The sequence below is a fragment of the Biomphalaria glabrata genome, chromosome 14, assembly GCF_947242115.1.
Source record: "Biomphalaria glabrata chromosome 14, xgBioGlab47.1, whole genome shotgun sequence".
Classification (NCBI taxonomy): Eukaryota; Metazoa; Mollusca; class Gastropoda; family Planorbidae; genus Biomphalaria; species Biomphalaria glabrata.
The window spans coordinates 23,949,941-23,956,356 of NC_074724.1; positions in this window are offsets into that span (position 1 = coordinate 23,949,941).

Below are 6,416 nucleotides of genomic sequence, written 5' to 3' on the forward strand. Positions count from 1 at the left end.
GATTAGTTTTAAACTAGATGTACAATATTTAATAAGTAGTATAGATTAGAATTGTGTTGACAAAATATTATTCAAGCTGAAAACATTGTTAGCTACCTTAATTTATAAATAAATACAATTTTGCTCAACGAAATTCGATGTCCAACATTTTTTCAGTTACAAAAGCCTATGAAATGTTAGTGTCCGAATAGTGTATACACAAACCTCTATACTGATTCACTTCTAACAGTTGTTGGTGTCTACTGTAATATACAATGACAAATGTAAGGATTCAACACTGAGTTGCCAAATGAATGGGCCTGCCTAGCCGTGTTAATACTATACATGTATATTATTTTTAGTTTTGAAATCTTTGTCCCACATTCTCGAAAAAAAAAAAAAAAAAACCGAGCACAGAAATCCATAAACACTTGAAGTGATCGTGTTTCAGTAACAAAACAAAACCAGCCACTAATGGTGGAAACCTTATGGACAAATCGTTGTTGTTGTTTTGTATTTCTGAAGATGTAAGACATGTTGCAATCATTTACCACAGCTTTACACGATGGCGTATTAAAGAGAAACTTTAAGAAGAGCAAGCAAAATGTACAAATACTTTTTAAAAAAAAAGCTATCTCAAGAATATAGAATTTATTTCCTTTTTTTTTATATCAAACAAAAATAATTAATCACCAATACTTTATTGACAAATGGGTTATTTTTTTAAATTGATTCATGTTTCGTTTGGTACAAAAAATAATTGTTTTCAGTTGATCCGAGAATGGGTGTGGGAGAAATAACGGTGAAAATGTGCATTAGATAGAGAGACAGTCAGAGTGAGGTGATTTAAACTTTGTAACAACATTTGCTAGCCAAGACTAGCTACTTAACTATTTATTTAAATCACAAGGATTTGTGTAGATATTAAGTAACAATTATGGAGAAAACATTGTGGCATCAACACAGGAACAGGAACAAATTCAAGCCAATGAAAACTTGACTTTGATCAGAACATATGAAGCTTTTGTAGGCTGTTGTTCTAGCAGACGTCTCGAGAGATCAAAACCCCGAGACTGAAAGTGTGGCAAAGGTTCTGTAACTCTCTTTCCTACCAAGTCTCAAAGAAAGTGCAGAGTTACATGAAGTATGTCACCTCTTGAATTAAACAAAAAAATGTCTTCGTGATTGTCAGAAGAGTCAAGTCTAAGCTCCAGGAACTCTAGGCTTACAGAAGTATGCCTCCTTTTGCATGTCTAATTCTGTATGGGAAAAATCCAACAAGCAGATGTAAATTATTATATTCTTATTACCGATTTACCGATGGCTCGAATCTCAAAAAGCTCTGATAAGAAACGAGGCAAAAGGCCGAGCACACCGGGGAAACTCCCAATATTCCTTCTCTGTGCCAAATTAGCTGTGCAGATGTCTGCAAAAAAAAAAAAAAAATAAATAAAGGCCCCTTGGGGAACGGTGTGTGGATAGTGATATGTTTGTTGGGGCTTTCTTCCATCCCCCCCCCAGTGCAATGGATTCAGTTCTTATGTACCCTAAAGGGGTGCCCTATGCGCCTAATTGTTTCCTCTAACTCACCCGAGCGCCATCGTGAGGCTGAGATGCATTGCCAGAAGGAAAAATTATCAAAAGTAGTATTCAATGTGCTCTGCTCAGACTAAACAAATCACTTCAACCATTTAGCCAATAGCCATTTATTTCAATGAGCAGCATATAATTTTAAAAGCTTGAACTATTTGTATCCGCCCCTGGCGCCAAAACCTCTAATTTTAAAGTTTAATGAACTGAAAAAAATAACAATGTTCAGATTATGTCACTGGGGCATTACGGTGTCAGGTTCTTGTGTTCTTGTATTTATCAAACTATTATTAGATATTTCAAATGTGAATATTTATTTAAAATTAATATTATTTCAATGTGTGTTATTGTTATTATTTTCTGAACTTGTAATATTTTGACCCAAGTTCAGCCTGACAAGCACACCAAACACATACAGTTGTATATAAATCAATAAACTAAGTGTATGATGTTAAATAACAATAAAAATTTATTCCATTGATAGCCTTTATTTACAAATGAACTTATGTATGATGAATGATAATAGTAGTATCAATATCAATAGAAATATATGCAATAATATGTAATCTAAAATGATCCAGTTATTCTCTTTGCAACATATGAATGATCATTATTTGAACAATATCATTACCTTAATATATTCCTTACAAGTTGTTCAAATAGACTTCCAACACAACAACTGGTAATTCTAACCTCTAGATCCGATACTGTTCACTGACGACAATTCTAAAAGTTTATAGTTCATTCTATAACATCAGGTCCGACCATGGCAACCCGCAGTCTGGAATCTTGAACCTCAGACTCATGAAAAACCAACTTGAACACCAGACGACCAACTGAGATTAGTGAGATGAAGACCTCAGTCCTGTAGGCTGTAGACCTAAAGTTGTACTCTCAATATAGAAAATTGAGACTGGATAAACAAGTCTTGAGTCTAACACATAGACTTGACACCAAGCTAAGATCACTACTTAGACTTGACGCCAAAACTTAAAATAGAGTCTTGAACTGAGACTACGACCAAAACTTAGACTTGACGCTAAAACCCTATAGAAAATAAAAGAAAGGATTCTTCTAATCATTTAGATCTAGTCTAATTATAGACTTACACATACAAACGAATTCAAATAGAAATAACTATACAATGAAAAAAAAACTCACCCTTAAACAGGGGTCAAGATAATCCAACAAGAAAATGTCCAAGGCAAATGCTAAGGCTATCCAATAACAAAAACCAAGGAGAAATTCAGGAGCTCTCAAGACACGTCTATCTGTACCAACGTACAAAACAATGGAGAGACTGTACTAGACGATAATTGACGCAAACCACACACACACTAACTTTACGTCACTAGAAGTTGTGACAAGCAACAAAAGATCAGTCCTCTAGTATACAAAGATCAAAACTGCAAATATGCTTCCAAGAATTACAACAAGAGACCTCAAGCTCTCACTGAGAAAAAAACAACTGAGAAATCCTCAACAACCAATAATCATCAATGAAAAAGAGCAATAAAAAATCTTCATTATACACTTCAATAGACAAAATAATGTTTGTCTCAAAAATTTACAGTTTAAGTTATAACTGTTTGCATGTTACATAGTTACATTATCAAAATTGATCAATATCAAAATTAATATAACATAAGTACATGATTGATCAAATGAATCAAAAAAATTATACAAGTCTTGAACAGACATCAGCAAAAACATTTAATTCTCCCTTCAAATGTAGAGAATCAAAACAATAATCCTGAAGTGCTAAACACCATCTAGTTATTCTGTTGTTACAATAATGACTATTTGTTATGAATGACAATGCCTTGTTATCGGTCTGGAGATGAAACTTCACTCCTGCCAAATAACGATCTAGCTTTTTGATCGACCACACAATGGCCAAGCCTTCCCTCTCAATGTTCTTCTGTTCACGTGGCAACAACTTGCGACGGACAAACTTCACTGGATGTAACATACCATCTCTTATCTGACTAAGTATACCTGATATGCCTTTATCTGATGCATCTGTCTGCAAAAAGAATGGAAGAGAAGGATCAGGCAATCTTAGAATAGGATAATCACACAAATAAGTTTGTATTCTTTTCAGTGCCACAACACACTCGTTACTCCAATCAATTTTCACAGATTTAAGTTTTAAGCATGTACATTTATAAACCTTTGACCAATTACAATTTAAAAATAAAATAAAAGTATTAGAGATTAAGTTATTTTTTTTTTACTGATGATTCCTACAAGCTATTTATAGATACTAGATACAAGGAGGAAAACGTTGAGTTAAGAATGCACCAAGCAAAGTACAAAAAAAAAAATTTTTAAATAACGAATATTACATTAAGTGTATCAATTGAACAGTAATGTAATTACATTTATCAAGACTAACAATAATAAATCTGTGCGATTAGAATTGTTTTAAAACATTATTTTAGCTTAGTTTCATACTTTTTTTCCTTTCTCAATACGCTATAATCCTATCAGTTATCCGGAAGAGCTGGGAAGAGTAGGGAAGAAAGAATGGGGTATCTGGGTGATCGCTTTTTAAATTATTTTTTTTAAAAAGGTGGGAACGACGTGAATTCAAACTTGTTGGCTAAAGCCTTCTTCTCAAGCCAATGCGGCACCACTCTGCTAGCAAAGAGTCTATGAACATGAAAAATTGCTCACCAATAAAGACTTCCTTTGGCATACCTTCGTCCACCATACGGGATACTTGCCCTGCCCAGCGTAACTGTCGGATCATAAGAAGTCCCTCTATACTGTTAATACCGCTGTTTGTAGTGCGGTCTTGACACCGTATGTCCATGATGTAGTCTTAGTTGCTTTCTGAATAATACCCATGTATCGGATCCATATAGAAGGGTTGAGCCACTGTTTGGTAGACATTGATTATTGTAGCAGGCGGAGCGATTTATTCCGTTAAACTCTTACATGAAGGCGGCCAAAATTGCTACTGGCCCTGGCCAGACGGTTATCAACTTCCCTTGAAAGAGAGACGTCATTGGATAATATACTACCCAGATATGTGAAGTGGTCTACCACATTCACGGTGATCTTTGAGGCTGAGTAGGTTTTATTGTGTGACTTCTGGAACATGACTTCTGTTTTCCAAACGTTTATAGTTAATTAATTAAATAACTAAATGGTTACTTTTTTTTAATTGATTCTTATGTTGTCAGGTAAAAGAAATAATTGTGCAAAATTTTAGCTTCATCCGAGATTGGTTTTGGGAGAAACAATGTGTACAAACTTTTTACCAGACAGACAGACAGACAGAGCGATTTGATATAAGCTTTGTAAAAAAAAAAAAAACTAGTTTGGCAGCACATGCTCTGCAGAATCAAGCCTGCAATAATGATCGTGCCCTACGATGACACTGGTCTTCAGAATTATAGATTTGTGTCCCTGTGATCTCAATAGAAATAACACACGTATTATCAAGACAAGTTTTATATATTCAACAGGCATCATACACGTATCCTTTTTTATATTGATTTAAATGTTTATTATGTCTAATTATCATGTGCAAATAAAAAAAGACACAAATAATTAGAATAGCATTAATGCACACTTATTTAACACACTATGTGCTTCATATATAGGTCTAGTACTGTTTAAAGCTATACTTTTAGAATGCATTCATCATTTGAGAAGGAGTCGTCACGAATTGAGTTCTGGTATAATGACCATTTACAAAAGTAAAGACAGGAAAATAGTATAATAAAACATTATTATTAGTAATTTGTTACGACATTAAACTGAAGGTCAGATTGGTATCTTTCAAATGACAACTCTATCTCTTATTTGTATTTTGAAAATCAATGCTTTAGACTTGGTTTCAGTTTGCAAACTACAACGCGATGAATGAGATAGTACGAGATGCTAGCCGTTTCATTGTATTGTTGCCATAGATCATATCATTCAGGGCAAGGGTTCCCTAAGGCTAAGGATATAAAACACTGATGTGTGTTTATCTTTTTTCATTGCTAGCTACAATTGAACAAATACACATAAATATATAAGCATTGTCTTCAAGTTCCAAGGTTAATGAAAGTTCCCCTTCCAGACCTTGTGGTTTATAGGGCAGATGATGTAACGGTCATCTGTTTCTGTGGCCCACGGCTAACGATGGTGTCATGTGTCCAGCACCACGACCAACCGCCTTTAATTTTTTCCACCACTTAAATCAGGTACCCATTAGACCTGGAGCTGGGTGGGCTCTAAAAACTCGAACTTGAAAATTCCAGTCTTCACCGATATTCGAACCCAGGACCCCAGGTTCGGAAGCTAAGCGCTTAATCAATCAGCCACCTCGCCACCAAGATTAATGAGAAATTCAGTATTTCATGTGGCTACCCCAGCTTCGACCGACGTATTTTGCCACACCCAACGAAAACCGATGGTCGATTTAGATTCTCTTTTCCTGGTCTACGTCCTTCCTCGGCAGTGGATTTTCTTTTCATCTAAAATGTCGTAGGCATAATTTTTGTTCGCCTGTGGTCAATTTAAAAATCTCCTTTCGCCACCTACGTCTGTCCTCGGCAGTGGATTTTCTTCTGGCCTCAAATGTGTATTCCGCGGCCTTTGTAAGTGATTTCTAGCTGTCTCGTTCTAAAGCTGCTACCAGGTGCTCTTTTTCATGTCAGTTAAAGCATATTGGCACCTAAGCTTGTCTTTAAGGAGTTTCTGTGGGGCACCTCTGTTACATTACCACCTTTAAGCTAAAAAAAAGACTGCCTTTGGCATACGTTCCTCCCCTATAGAGGATGGTTCTCTTATTGGTTGTAATTACGAAGTATAGTCTGGTTGCATAATAAGACCAAGTCAGTAACTAA